Source organism: Ursus arctos, unplaced genomic scaffold, assembly GCF_023065955.2.
Source record: "Ursus arctos isolate Adak ecotype North America unplaced genomic scaffold, UrsArc2.0 scaffold_31, whole genome shotgun sequence".
NCBI lineage: Eukaryota > Metazoa > Chordata > Mammalia > Carnivora > Ursidae > Ursus > Ursus arctos.
In genome coordinates, this window is record NW_026622997.1 from 30635627 (window position 1) to 30651572 (window position 15946).

The 15946-nt window shown below is 41.3% G+C and overlaps 1 long non-coding RNA gene across 1 annotated transcript; it reads right to left on the bottom strand.

The window, feature by feature from the left end:
* Positions 1 to 11379: 11379 nt before the first annotated feature.
* On the bottom strand, positions 11380 to 15711 carry LOC130542232 (uncharacterized). The gene is made up of 3 exons (XR_008956650.1): positions 15512 to 15711; positions 12565 to 12837; positions 11380 to 11488 (listed from the first exon to the last, which is right to left on the bottom strand). It is a non-coding gene; the product is annotated as an uncharacterized LOC130542232 (long non-coding RNA).
* Positions 15712 to 15946: the final 235 nt, after the last annotated feature.

Below are 15946 nucleotides of genomic sequence, written 5' to 3' on the forward strand. Positions count from 1 at the left end.
TCATTGCTAGCCTTCCACTTAAAGTAAAGGACATATGACTACTCCTTTCACTCGAACACTTAGAGACCATTGTAGGGTTATTAATTGGCCTAATTTCAATATTGTTGTGTCTCCGGGAATAGGGAGGCCCAAGGAGAGGGAAAGAAATGGGAGTAGCTGGTTGGCACTCAGAACACACACAGTATTTAAGTTTCCCATCATCTATGGGCACAGTTGGTGGGGCCCCAAAACAGTTGTAATAGTCACATCAAAGATCATTGATCACAGATCACCCTAACAAATATAATAACAAAAAAGTTCGAAATATTGTGAGAATTACCAAAATTGACAGAGGCACAAAGTGAACACATGCTGTTGGAAAAATGACACCAATAGACTTGCTGGGTGCTTGGCTGCCACGTACTTCGAATTTGTAAAAAACGCAGTATCTGCAAATTGCAGTGAGGTGAAGGGCAATAAAATAGGGTATGCCTGTACATTCCCTATGCTCTACTGTCGGTGCCCTCACTTATTTATTTTATAATTGGAAGTGTGTAGCTCTTAATCCCCCCACCTATTGTGCCTATCCTCCTAACACCCTCCCTCTGCCACCCAGTTTGCAATGCAGTTTGCTCTCTGTACTTACAAGTCTGTTTCTCTTTTGTTCTGTTGGTTCATTTGTTTTCTTAGGTTCCACGTATAAGTGAAATCATATGGTATTTGTCTTTCTCTGTCTGATTAATTTTATTTAGCACAATACCCTGCGGGTCCATCCATGTTGCAAATGGCAAGATTTTATTCTCTTTGATGGCTATTATTCCATCGTACATATGTACCACATCCTCTTTATCCGTCCATCTACTGATGAACGCTGAGGTTGCTTTCACATCTTGGCTATCGTAAACAATGCTGCAGTAAACAGGGGTGCGGTTATCTTTTGAATTAGTTTTTTCATTTTTTTGGATAAATACCAAGAAGTGGAATCATCAGATTGTATGGTATTTCTAGTCTTAATTTGGATGAATCTTCCTACTGTTTTCCATAGTGGCTGCACCAATTTATATTCTCACCAACACGGCATAAGAGTTCCCTTTTCTCCACATCCTTGCCAGCACTTGTTATTTCTTCTTTTTGATGCTAGCCATTCTGGCAGCTGTGAGGAGAGTGCTCGTTGCGGTTTTGATTTGCATTTCTCTGATGGTCAGCGATGTTGAGCATCTTTTCTTGTGTCCGTTGGCCATTCGTATATTGTTGGAAAAATGTCTATTCAAGTCCTCTGCCCATTTAAAAATCAGATGATGATGATGATTATGATGATCAGTGTTGAGTTGTGTGAGTTCTTTTTAACATTTTTAATTTTGTGGGGCATCACAATGCCAGATTTCAAGCTGCACTACAAAGCTGTGATCACAAAGACAGCATGGTACCGGCACAAAAACAGACACATAGACCAATGGAACAGAATAGAGAACCCAGAAATGGACCCTCGGCTCCTTGGGCAACTAATCTTTGACAAAGCAGGAAAAAACATCCGGTGGAAAAAAGACAGTCTCTTCAATAAATGGTGCTGGGAAAATTGGACAGCTACATGCAAAAGAATGAAACTTGACCACTCTCTCACACCATACACAAAGATAAACTCCAAATGGATGAAAGACCTCGATGTGAGACAGGAATCCATCAAAATCCTAGAGGAGAACATAGGCAGCAACCTCTACGACATCGGCCACAGCAACCTTTTTCATGACACATCTCCAAAGGCAAGAGAAACAAAAGATAAAATGAACTTGTGGGACTTCATCAAGATAAAAAGCTTCTGCACAGCCAAGGAAACAGTCAAAAAAACTAAGAGGCAGCCCACGGAATGGGAGAATATATTTGCAAATGACACTACAGATAAAGGACTGGTATCCAAGATCTACAAAGAACTTCTCAAACTCAATACATGAGAAACAAATAAACAAATCATAAAATGGGCAGAAGATATGAACAGACACTTTTCCAATGAAGACATACAAATGGCTAACAGACACATGAAAAAATGTTCAAAATCATTAGCCATCAGGGAAATTCAAATCAAAACCACACTAAGATACCACCTTACGCCAGTTAGAATGGCAAAAATGGACAAGGCAAGAAACAACAATTGCTGGAGAGGATGTGGAGAAAGGGGATCCCTCCTACATTGTTGGTGGGAATGCAAGTTGGTACAGCCACTCTGGAAAACAGTGTGGAGGTCCCTTAAAAAGTTAAAAATTGAGCTACCCTATGACCCAGCCATTGCACTACTGGGTATTTACCCCAGAGATACAGACGTAGTGAAGAGAAGGGCCATATGCACTCCAATGTTCATAGCAGCATTGTCCACAACAGCTAAATCGTGGAAGGAACCGAGATGCCCTTCAACAGATGACTGGATTAAGAAGTTGTGGTCCATATATACAATGGAATATTACTCAGCTATCAGAAAGAACGGGTTCTCAACATTTGCTACAACATGGACGGCACTGGAGGAGATAATGCTAAGTGAAGTAAGTCAAGCAGAGAAAGACAATAATCATATGGTTTCTCTTATCTATGGAACATAAGAACTAGGAAGATCGGTAGGAGAAGAAAGGGATAAAGAAACGGGGGGGTAATCAGAAGGGGGAATGAAGCATGAGAGACTATGGACTCTGAGAAACAAACTGAGGGCTTCAGAGGGGAGGGGGGTGGGGGAATGGGATAGGCTGGTGATGTGTGGTGGAGAGGGCACGTATTGCCCTCTGGGTGTTATACGCAACTAATGAATCATTGAACTTTACATCAAAAACCAGGGATGTACTGTATGGTGACTAACATAATATAATAAAAAAATATTAAGAAAAATAAAAAATAAAATGTTTCATTTTTTGTCATTAACCTACCATGTTGTATGTTTCAGGTGTAAAATACAGTGATTCCACACTTCCTTACATCACCTAGTGTTCATCGTGACACGTGCCCTCCTTAATCCTCACCACCTGTTTCACCCATCCCCTCACCCACCTCCCCTCTGGTCACCATCCGTTTGTTGTTAATAGTTAAGAGTCTGTTTCTTGGGGGGCGCCTGGGTGGCTCAGTCGTTGGACGTCTGCCTTCGGCTCAGGGTGTGATCCCAGCGTTATGGGATCGAGCCCCACATCAGGCTCCTCCGCTGTGAGCCTGCTTCTTCCTCTCCCACTCCCCCTGCTTGTGTTCCCTCTCTCTCTGGCTGTCTCTCTCTCTGTCAAATAAATAAAATCTTAAAAAAAAAAAAGTCTGTTTCTTGGGGCGCCCCGGTGGCTCAGTTGGTTAAGCATCTGCCTTTGGTTCAGGTCATGATCTCAGGGTTCTGGGATCGAGCCCTGCCTTAGGCTCCCTGCTGAGCAGGTTCTCTGCTTCTCCCTCTCCCTCTGCCCCCTCCCCCATGCTTATGTGCGTGCTCTCTCTCAAATAAATAAAAATTTTTTAAAGAGTGTTTCTTGGCTTGTCTCTCTCTCTTTCTTTTTTCCTTTGCTCATTTGTTTTGTTTCTTAAATTCCACATATGAGTGAAATCATATGATATTTGTTTTTCTGACTTATTTCACTTAGCATAATACTCTAGCTCCATCCATTGCAAATGGCAAAATTTCATGTGTGTGTGTGTGTGTGTGTGTATATATATATATATTTATTTATTTATGCCACTTCTTCACCCATTTATCTAGGGATGGGCACTTCGGCTGCTTCCATCATTTGGCTATTGTAAACAATGTTTCTATAATCATAGGGGTGCATGTATCCCTTTGAATCGGTGTTTTATATTTTGGGGTAAATACCCAGTCGCATGATTACTGGACCCAGCGTAGTTCTATTTTTAACTTTTTGAGGATGTTGAGCATCTTTTCATGTGTCTGCTGGGCATCTGGATGCCTTTTTGGAGAAATGTCTGTTCATGTCTTCTGCCCATTTTTAAATTGGATTATTTGTTTTTTTGGGTGTTGATTTGCATAAGTTCTTTTATATATTTTGTATACTAACCCTGAGTTGTATGGGTTCTTTATAAATTCTGGATATTAACTCCTTATTGGATACAGCCGTTGCAAACATCTTCTCCCATTTAGTAGGTTACCTTTTTGTTTTATTGATGATTTCTTTCACTGGGCAAAAGCCTTTTAGTTTGGTGTACTTCCAATTGTTTATTTTTGCTTTTGTTGCCCTTGCCTGAGGAGACAGATCTAAAATAATATTGTTGAGAGTGATGTCCAATGGGCGCCTGGCGGGCTCGGTCGGTAGAGGATGTGACTCTTGATCTTGGGGTTGTGAGTTTGGGCCCCATGTTGGGTGTAGAGATTACTTAAAAATAAAATCGTAAAAAAATAAAAGACTAATGTCTAAGAATTTACTCTCTATGCTTTCTTTTAGGAGTTTTATGATTTCAAGCCTTATATTTAGGTCTTTAATCCATTTTAGAGTTTACTTTTGTTTTTGTTTTTTTTTTAAGATTTTATTTATTTATTCGACAGAGAGAGACAGCCAGCGAGAGAGGGAACACAAGCAGGGGGAGTGGGAGAGGAAGAAGCAGGCTCATAGCGGAAGAGCCTGATGTGGGACTCGATCCCGTAATGCCGGGATCACGCCCTGAGCCAAAGGCAGACGATTAACCGCTGTGCCACCCAGGCGCCCCTAGAGTTTACTTTTGTATATAAGAAAGTGGTCTAGTTTCATTCTTTTTCATGTAGCTGTCCAGTTTTCCCATCACCATTTTTTGAAGAGACCATCTTTTTTCCATTGTATGTGTGTATATATATATATATATATATATATATTAAGATTTTATTTATTTATTTGACAGAGAGAGAGAGAGACAGCCAGAGAGAGAGGGAACACAAGCAGGGGGAGTGGGAGAGGAAGAAGCAGGCTCATAGCAGAGGAGCCTGATGTGGGGCTCGACGCCAGAATGCTGGGATCACGCCCTGAGCCAAAGGCAGATGCTTAATGACTGAGCCACCCAGGCGCCCCGCATTGTATATTCTTGCCTCCTTTGTCATAGATTAATTGCCCATATAAGCATGGGTTTCTTTCTTGGTTCTCTATTCTGTTCCATTGATCTATATGTCTGTTTTTATGTTAATATCATGCTGATTACTATAGCTTTGTTGTATGGTTTGAAATCCGGGAGTACGATACTTCCAGCTTTGTTCCTTTTTCTCAAGATGCCATGACTATTTGGTATCTTTTGTGGTTACATACAAATTTTAGGATTATTTATTCTTGTTCTTAAAAAAATACTATTGGTAGTTTTTAAAAAAGATTTTATTTATTTATTCGACAGAGATAGAGACAGCCAGCGAGAAAGGGAACACAAGCAGGGGGAGTGGGAGAGGAAGAAGCAGGCTCATAGCAGAGGAGCCTGATGTGGGGCTCAATCCCATAAGGCCAGGATCACGCCCTGAGCCGAAGGCAGACGCTTAACTGCTGTGCCACCCAGGCACCCCACTATTGGTATTTTGATAGGGATTGCATTGATTCTGTAGATTGCTTTGGGTAGTATGGATATTTTAACAATATCCTTCCATCCATGAGCATGGTATCTCTTTCCATTTATTTGTATTATCTTTATTTTTTAAAGATTTATTTATTTGAGAGAGAGAGCAGAGCGAGAGAGAGAGTATGAGTAGGGAATGAAGGGCAGAGGGAGAGGAGCAGGGAGCCTGATGTGGGGCTTGATCCCAGGACCCTGAGATCATGACCCAAGCTGAAGGCAGATGCTCAACTGACTGAGCCACTCAGGCACCCCTATTTGTGTTATCTTTAATTTCTTTCATCATTGTCTTAGAGTTTATAGAGTACTGGTCTTTTACCTACTTGGTTAAATTCATTCCTAGCTATTTTATTATTTTTTGATGTGATTGTAAATAGGACTATTTTCTTTCTTTAAAAAAAAATTTATTTAGGGGCACCTGTGTGGCTCAGTTGTCTGAAAGAGAGAGACAGAGTGAGAGAGAGAGAGAGAGAGAGAGCACGTATAAGCAGGGGGAGCGAGAGGGAGGAGAAGCAGACTCCCTGCTGAGTAGGGAGCCCAATGCAGGGCTCAATCCCAGGGTCCTGGGATCATGACCTGAGCCAAAGGCAGATGCCTAATTGACTGAGCCACTTAGGTCCCCCAATGGGATTGTTTTCTTAATTTCTTTCTCTGCTACTTCATTATTAGTATACAGAAATGCAACAGATTTCTGTGTATTAATTTTGTATCCTGCAACTTTACTGAATTCATTTATTAGTTTTAATAGTTTTTTTGGTTTAGTGTTTAATGTTTTCTATATATAATATCATGTCATCTGCAAATAGTAAGTTTTACTTCTTCTTTACCAATGCATTCCTTTTGCTTCTTTTTTGTTTTTTGATTGCTGTGACTTGGATTCCAATATTATTGAATTATTGAATAAAAGTGCTGAGAATTGATATCCTTGTTTTGTTCCTAATTTTAGAGGAAAAACTTTCAGCTTTTCACTATGATGTTAGCTGTGAGTTGTCATATACGGCCTTTATTATGTTGAGATATGTGCCTTTGATACCCATTTTGTTGAGAGTTCTTATCAGAAATGGATGTTGAGTTTTGGCAAATGCTTTCTTCTGCATTTATTGAGATAATCATATGATTTTTATTCTTCATGTTATTAATTCAGTGTATCATGTTGTTTGATTAGCAGATATTGAACCATCCTTGCATCCCTGGAATAAATCTTACCTGATCATGGGGTATGATACTTTAAATATATTTTTGACTTTGGTTTGCTAATATTTTGTTGAGGACTTTGGCACCTATGGTCATCGAGGATTTTTGCCTATAATTTTCTTTTTATCTGATGTCTTTGATTTTGGTATCTGGAAATTCTACCCTCATAGAATGAATTTGGAAGCATTCTTTCACGATTTTTTTGGAATAGTTTGAGGATAGGTATTAATTCTTCTTTAAATGTTTGGTGGAATCCACCTGTGAAGCCATCTGGTCCTGGACTTTTTTTTTTTTTAAAGATTTTATTTATTTATTTGACAGAGATAGAGACAGCCAGCGAGAGAGGGAACACAAGCAGGGGGAGTGGGAGAGGAAGAAGCAGGCTCCCAGCGGAGGAGCCTGATGTGGGGCTCGATCCCAGAACGCTGGGATCACGCCCTGAGCCGAAGGCAGACGCTTAACGACTGAGCCACCCAGGAGCCCCTGGTCCTGGACTTTTATTTGTTAGGAGCTTTTTGATTACCCATTCAATTTCACTACTAGTAATTGGTGTGTTTAGATTTTCTATTTCTTTGTGATTCTGTTTTGGAAGATCACACATTTCTAGGAATTTATCCATTTCTTCTAAGCTGTCCTATTTGTCAGTGTGTAATTTTTCATAGTAGTCTCTTATAATCCTTTGTATTTCTGTGAGGTTGGTTGTAAATTCTGCTGTTTCCTTTCTTATTTTACTTATTTGGGACCTCTCTCTTTTTTTTCTTGAAGAATCTGGCCAAAGGTTTATCAATTTTGTTTATCTCTTCAAAGGATGAGCTTTTAGTTTAGATTTCCTTTCTTGTACTAACTTTAGGCTTCCCCCCCCTTCTTTTTCTAGTTCCTTTAGGTGTAAGGTTAGATTGTGTATTTGAGATTTTTCTTGTTTCATGAGGTTGGCTTGTACCATAAACTTCCTCCTTAGAACTGCTTTTGCTGTGTCAAAGATCTGGAACTGTTGTGTTTCCATCTTTACTTGTCTCCAGGTATTTTTTATTTCCTCTTTGATTTCTTCTTTGACCTGTTGGTTGTTTTGTAACATGTCGATTAGCCTCCACGTATTTGTGTTTTTTCCAATTTTTTTTCCTTGGAATCGATTTCTAGTTTCCTACTGCTATGGTCAGAAAAGATCCTTGCTGTGATTTCAAACTTCTTGAATTTATTGAGACTTGTCTTTTGGCCTAACACGTGATCTGTCATGAAAAATGTTCCATGTGCAATTGAAAAGAATATTTATTCCTTTGTTTTTGGATGGAATGTCTGTATATAGCTATTAAGTCCATCTGGTCGAATGTGTCATTGAAAGCCACTGTTTACTTACTGGTTGTCTGTCTGGATGATCCACTGATGTAAGCAGGGTGTTAAAGTCCCCTACTATTATTGTATTATTGTTAATTTCTCTCTCTTTTTTTTTAAAGATTTTATTTATTTATTCGACAGAGATAGAGACAGCCAGCGAGAGAGGGAACACAAGCAGGGGGAGTAGGAGAGGAAGAAGCAGGCTCATAGTGGAAGAGCCTGATGTGGGGCTCGATCCCATAACGCCGGGATCACGCCCTGAGCCGAAGGCAGACGCTTAACCGCTGTGCCACCCAGGCGCCCCTGTTAATTTCTCTTTTTATGTCTTTTAATATTTGCCTTTTATATTTAGGTCCTCCTATGTTGGGTGTATAGATTTTTTGGGGGGCTATAGATATTTACAATTATTCTATCTTCTTGTCAGGTTATCTTTAGTAGTCTGTAATGCCCTTTTTTGTCTCCTGTTACAGTCTTTGCTTCAAAGTCTATCTGATATAAGTATTGCTACCCACCTTTCTTTTTCTTTCCATTTGTATGAATATATTTTTCCATTCTTATACTTTTAGTCTATGTGTCTTTAGGTCTGCAGTGAATCTCTTGTAGGCAACATAAAAATGGGTCTTGTTTTTATCTATTCATTCACTCTATGTCTATTGGTTGCAGTATTTAGTCCATTTGCATTTAAAGTAATTATCGATAGGCATGTACTTATCATTATTTTGTCCATTGTTTTCTGTTTTTTCTTCTCTTGCTCTCTTCCCTTGTGATTTGATAACCGTCTTTGGTATTATGTTTGGATTTCTTTCTCTTTATTTTTTTATCTATTATAAGTTTTTGGTTACCGTGAGGTTCATATATAACATCTTATGTATATAGCAGTGTTTTAAGTTGATGAACACTTCAGCTTAAATATGTTTTAAAAGCACTACATTTTTTTACCCCCCAGCTCTACATTTTATGTATGTAATATCATATTTTATGTCTTTTCATTTTGTATATCACTTAACTAATTATTGCAGACATTGTTGATTTTACTAGTTTTGTCCTTTAACCTTCATACTATCTTTTTAAGTAGTGAATCCATTACCTTTACCATATATTTGCTTTTACCAGTGAGATTTTTCCTTTCATAATTTTTTTACTTTGAGCTATGACCTTTTCTTTTCCACCTGAAGAAGTCCCTTTAACGTTTCTTGTAAGGTCGACTTAGTGGACGAACTTTAACTTTTGTTGTTTGGGAAACTGTTTCTCCTTCAGTTCTGAATGATAACCTTGCCAGGTAGAGTATTCTTAGTTGTAGGGGTTTTTTCCTTTCAGCACATGGAATATATCATGCCATTTTCCACTGGCAATAAAGTTTCTGCTGAAGAATCAGCTGCTAATCTTATGGGTGTTTCCTTGTATGTAACTCGTTGCCTTTCTATTGCCTGTCTTTTCTTTTAGATTTTATTTATTTATTTATTGAGAAAGCATGAGTGGGGGGAGGGGCAGAGGGGAGGGGCTGAGTGCGGAGCCCAACACAGAGCTTGATCTCATGACCTGAGCTGAAATCAAGAGTCAGGTGCTTAACCAACTGAGCCACCCAGGCAGTCACTTTTCTATTGCTGTTTTAAAGATTCTCTCTTTATCTTTAATCTTTGACATTTTTAAAATTTAAATTCAATTAGGCAACATATAGTACATCATTAGTTTCAGATGTAGAGTTCAATAATTCATCAGTTGCTATAACACCCGGTGCTCAACTCTATGGTCATCTAATTCTTTTTTTTTTTTTTAAAGATTTTATTTATTTATTCGACAGAGATAGAGACAGCCAGCGAGAGAGGAACACAAGCAGGGGGAGTGGGAGAGGAAGAAGCAGGCTCACAGCAGAGGAGCCTGATGTGGGGCTCGATCCCAGAACGCCGGGATCACGCCCTGAGCCGAAGGCAGACGCTTAACCGCTGTGCCACCCAGGCGCCCCTGGTCAGCTAATTCTTGATATTTAAATTATTATGTGTCTTGGTGTGGACATCATTTTGGGGGCTCTCTGTGATTCACGAACTTAGATTACTATTTACCTTTCCAGGTTAGGGAATTTTTCAGCTATTATTTCTTCAAATATATTGTCTTCCTCCCTCTCTCTTTCTTCTTCTTTTGGGACCTCTGAAATGTGAATGTTAGTATACATTATGTTGTCCCAAAGGACCCTTATTACCATCCTCATTTTTTAAAAAAAATTCGTTTTTGCTATTTTACTTGAATGATTTTCAGTGCCCTGTGTTCCAGATCACTAATGTCTTTTTCTGCATCATCTAATCTACTATTGATCCCTTTACTGTATTTTTCATTTCAGTTATTGTATTCTTTAACACTGATTAGTTACTTTTTGTATTTTCTCTCTTTGGCAATTTTCACTTGTTCATTATTCTCCTGAGTTTGGTCAGCATTTTTCTGACCATTACTTTGAACTCTTTATCAGGCAGATTGCTTATCTCCATTTCATTTAGTTCTTTTTAAAAATTTTTCTGTTCCTTCATTTGAAACATTTCTCTGTCTACTGGTCTTTAAGAAATGGCCTTATGTGGAAGGCATCCTGTGGGATTCAGAATGCAATACCCCTGATTACAAGAACCAGGCTCTCCAGAGGTGTCCCTGTGTGGACTGAGCTGTGACTGCTGCCAGTATGTTGGGGTGGGGCTGGCCGCAGCCTGGCTGGTTTAGAGGGCCACCTGTTACTTTTACAGTTGCATTGGTGGATGGTGCTTTTCTTCCCCCAGGCAGGGGCCACTTTGGTTGTACACCTCTCCTGACCACCTGCTGGGTTTGGCAGGACAACTGCTGCTTTGGTGGAACATGGTTCCTGGCTGTACCTGCTTTGTGGGTGTGGTGGATCAGTAGCTGCTGTGGTGGGGCTCTGTTCACTAGTGAGGCCATCTGCTGGGTGTGTCAGGACATAATCTACTTTGCAGGGAAGTGACTGCTTGGATGGTGTGATGGGCAGGGTGTGGCCACAGGAGAACACTTGGGTGGAGTGAGTCCACAGGGGGGGAGTAGTCCTAATAATATAGATGGAGGTGTTAGAACTGGCATCCCTGGCATCAGCCAGCTAGACAGAACAATGGCAAAACAAATGTTGCCCACAAAAATGTGCTTCTGTTCCTGGGGAAAGTTCCTACAACTCCCTGTCTATCTGGTACATACCCTAAGATTATTCAATAAATCTTCTTCCCATTTGTCCTGCGCATTTTTCAAACAGCTGCTTCTGCACTGGGTCCTGGAATGAGTGAGTTTCTGTGTGGACCCCTTAAGAGTGCTTTCTGTTTCCTATAGCCCTCTGGCTTTCCTGGAGTTAAGACTTACTGATTTACTGAGATGAGCTTAGGTTCCTCCTGCTCCACGATCTTGATCAGGATCTCCAGTGCTTTCCTTACATATGATGTCTTGCTTCCATTTATTTCCATCTTCATTCAGTTAGCTGTTTGCAAAGCAAATCCTCATAAGCATCTGGGAAGTGGGACCAGAGGTCAGCATATTCTTCAGTCCCCTGTTGCCTGCATATGGGCCAGATGCCTACTCCTTTCCCTCAGCTCGCTGGTGGTGTGACTGGACTGTGCTTATGGGAGTTTTGAGAGGAGGGAGGAAAACGGTCTTTTTATTCGACCATGTTCAAACCAGTCCAACAAAACAATATTGAAGAAGAATAAGACTAATCTTGCTCCACCAGCTATCAAAACTTACTCTCAGGCAGTGGTGACTAAAACCATGACACACACACACACACACACACACACACACACACACACTTGACAGCCTAGAAAGAAATCCAACACATACAGGAGTTTGGCTGTGACTGAGGTGCCATTGCAAACCATGAAGAAAAGGACAGACTAAGCAATAAATGCTACTGAAAAGCTAATGTTAGATCCTTACCTCACACCATACAAATACATTTTAGGATTAAATACCACATGTTCACCTCTCCCCCACTCAAAAACTCCTCTAAACGACAGTAAAGGAATTTTTCTCTTTTTTTAGAGAGAGAGAAGAGAGAGAGAGTGGAGCATGAGGGACAGATGGAGAGGGAGAGAGAATCTTAAGGAGGCTCCACACCCAGGGCAGAGCCTGACGTGGGGCTCAATCCCACAACCCTGAGATCATGACCTGAGCTGAAATCAAGAGTTGGATGCTTAACTAACTGAGCCACCCAGGTGCCGTGGCAGTGAAGGAATCTTTAAAAGCATAAACCCAAAAGGACGAAGAGATGGAAAGTGGATGGCTGAATGGTGGCTGAGTTAGCAGGAGGGAGAAGATGCACCTACATGTGTGGAGGTTTAAGCCAGGAAGAAAGGAGGTTTGTAACACAGAACTCTGGGGAGGCTGAGAAATTTGAAGTGGTGGTTGTTTCTGAAGGGGGTGATTCAGCATGAGGCCAAGAGAAGGATTAGATGAAAGTTTTTAAGAGATCACCCCATCCCCCTATGCAGCCAGGCAGCTGTCCCTTCTCCTTCCAAGGAGAAAACTGGGCCCTACTTTGTCAAGGTTGTACCATACCTGCTCTGGACTTGGTGGACGGAGGCAACATCAGACCCGGCTGAGGATGGAGGACAGTAACGATTTTGAGGAGATGGGATGTACCGAGTGCTGACATCAGGGCCCTTGCCTCATTGAGCTCTGAGAACAGGGACAGCTGGGCTTCCACTCCCCAAATAGAAAGTGGGAAAATCCTTCCCTGGAGAAATGGACCAGCTCAAGAGGAAAGAGCTGTAGAGACTTCCATGTAGGGGTTCCCAACAATCTTTCATATGAAAATATGCTCTGCCTCACCTGTAATCAGAAAAATGCAAATCAAAACAAAAATGTAGGCCACCTGGGTGGCTCAGTTGGTTAAGCATCAAACTTTTGATTTTGGTTCAGGTTGTAATCTCAGGGTCGTGGGATTGAGCCCCTTGTTGGGCTCTGCGCTGGGCGGGGAGTCTGCTTGAGAGTCTTTCTCTCTGTCTCCCTCTGCCCCACCCCCTGCTCATGCTAAATAAATAAATAAATAAATAAATAAATAAATAAATAAATAAAATCTTTCAAAAAATGAGATATAATGTCCCATAACATGGACAAACATTAAGGTGTTTTAAAACCAAATGTTGGAAATATTTAGGGAAACCTGAACTTGTACACACATTAGTGGGTGGATCAACTTAGTACAACTACTTGGCAAACTGTTCATTACTACCTAGTAAAGCTGCGGATGCCCATAACCTCTATAAACTTTCAGTGTGGATACAGAGAGGCAGGAATACAAGGCTATGCATTGTGGCAGTTTGAAATAGCAAAACCATGGAAAGAAACAACCTAATATGCTCCAGGAATGGGAATAAATAAATGTATAGTTACACCATGGGATAGTGTGAGAGTTAAAATGAATAAATCATGTAGGGGAGGAAAAATTTTCCCTTTTCTTCTAGGTTCTTTGGCTGGTCTCATAATTAATTTGACATAAGGCAGATTAACAGGATAAAAATAATTTCCTTCCATATGTATGGAAGCTTCATAAAACTATGAATCAAAGAAATGACCAAAGCAGGAAGCTTTTATACCTTTCAGACAAAGAAACAATACATTCGTCTAGAATTGACTGAACAGATGGGTTTTGGTTGGGGCAATAAATTGTTGAAGTAAGAAAGTTTGTACAGCCCTTCTCAGCCCTTATTTTCCAGGATCTGGTAATAAGTGCCTTCTACCCACCTGGCGCAGGAAGGGTATCTTTTTCCTTTCTCTTTTCTCTTCTCTTCTCTTCTCTTCTCTTCTCTTCTCTTCTCTTCTCTTCTCTTTTCTTCTCTTTTCCTTCCTTCCTTCCTTCCTTCCTTTCTTCCTTCCTTCCTTCCTTCCTCCCTTTTTTTTTTAGATTTTTAAAATTTGTCAGGGAGAGAGAGCACATGCATAAGTGGGGGGAGCCTCAGGCAGAGGGAGAGGGTGAGGCAGTCTCCCTACTGAGCAGGGAGCCTGATGTGGGACTCATCCCAGGATCCCGGGATCATGATCTGAGCCGAAGGCAGACGCTTCACTGACTGAGCCACCCAGGCGCCCCGGAAGAGCACTTTTCACATGGGATATTCATCTCCTGTTTTCCGGGAGACAAAGGAGGCTCAAAGTGTCCTCCTTGCTCTGGCTGTTTCTCAGGTACCTTTAGTTCAAAGTCACCAATATTCCAAATTGGCATATTTTGGAGTGGCCTATTTGCCCCCCTTCCTTTACATAGATCCCTTTGAAACTAAAAAAAAATGTTGAATGAAAAAAATGAATGGCAAAAATATAATTTTCAATCAGGTTCTTTTTTTTTTAATTTTATTTATTTATTCGACAGAGATAGAGACAGCCAGCAAGAGAGGGAACACAAGCAGGGGAGTGGGAGAGGAAGAAGCAGGCTCATAGCAGAGGAGCCTGATGTGGGGCTCAATCCCATAACGCCGGGATCACGCCCTGAGCCGAAGGCAGACGCTTAACCGCTGTGCCACCCAGGCGCCCCTTCAGTCAGGTTCTTAACTGGAAGCAACAGACAATGCTTCTGACTTAAGCAGGAAAGGATTCATGGGAGGGTATCAAGGAGTTGACAGAGTCTCCAGGAGAGAGGGGGAAGCCAGGTCCAGAACTGAAGCCTAGCTAGCAGCTGAGCGCTGAGCTCCCCTGCGGGCACTGCCCTCACTGTGGGCCATGGGGTGGATCACGGATCCCAGGTCCCATGCCTGCCCCTAGCTGCTAGCCTTCAGGCCAGCTGGGAGGGTGGAAAGCTGGCCTCTTGGCTTTTATGGTGGAGGGGACTGTTCCTCCTCCTTGGAAGGGGTTTCTAACACTGAGCGGCCGAAAGAATGACAAATGGCCACATCTCTGTCTTTCGAGTACAACTTACAAACGCCCAAAGCCATAGCCTTGGTTGCTTGGAGATAAAGACTCAGTGAAAGTAGGAAGTCATTGGTGGGATTGCTGGTCACTAACTGCAGGTAATAGATGCCTCTGAGGAGGGAGGGTAGGGGAAAAGATGTGGGCCTTCAGTTGGGTCTGAAACATATTATTTTTTTTTAAGATTTTATTTATTTGAGAGAGCGAGCATGAGCAGGGGGAGGGGCAGAGGGTGAAGCAGAAGAGGGAGCCCAATGTGGGGCTTGATACCAGGACCTAAGATCATGACCTGAGCCCAAGGTAAACGTTTAACCAACTGAGCCACCCAGGTGTCCCAAAACATTTTATTTCTTAAAACCTCAGAAGCAAAAATGGTAAAGATGTTAAAATCTGTTTATGCTTGGTGGTGGGCACAAGGGGCATTATTATTTTCCACGCTCATCTGTGTGTTACAAATATTTCCTAATTAAAGTGACTTCAGTAAATCAAAAGTACGTGTCAGCAGCTCAGCTCTCTTGCAGATGTCTCCTGATATATAACTGTTGAAAGCAAATGCGTCCTACACCCGCAGTGGGGAGCGGACAGTTTGCTCATCAGCACCACCTACCTTAACCGTGTTTCCCCCGCTGGGGTGCAGCCTCCGCCCCCATCAGCTGAGAGCTGGCAGGGCTGCTCAGCGGAAATCGTGAGGCTGAGTAAGGCTTGGCCTGGTGCTCTTCGCTGGAAAGGAGTGATTCATGTCATGATCGAAATCCTCAGCCCTGGGATATGCCTCCCGAGGAGTTATCTGGTTTGGAAGATCTGAGACAAAAACTGAAGGGAGAACAAAAGTCTCAGAAAACTTGGAAAGGTTTTGCCAAAAAAAAAAAAAAAAAAAAAAAAGTTCAGACACTGATTCTACTACGGCCAGTAGAAGTGAATTAATGTGTCTTTTTCTATATGTAATTTTTTTTAAATTGAGATAATAATGGACATAGAACACTGTACAAGTTTCAGGTGTCCATTCCGGTGGATACAATACATTTATATATTGCAGTATGAT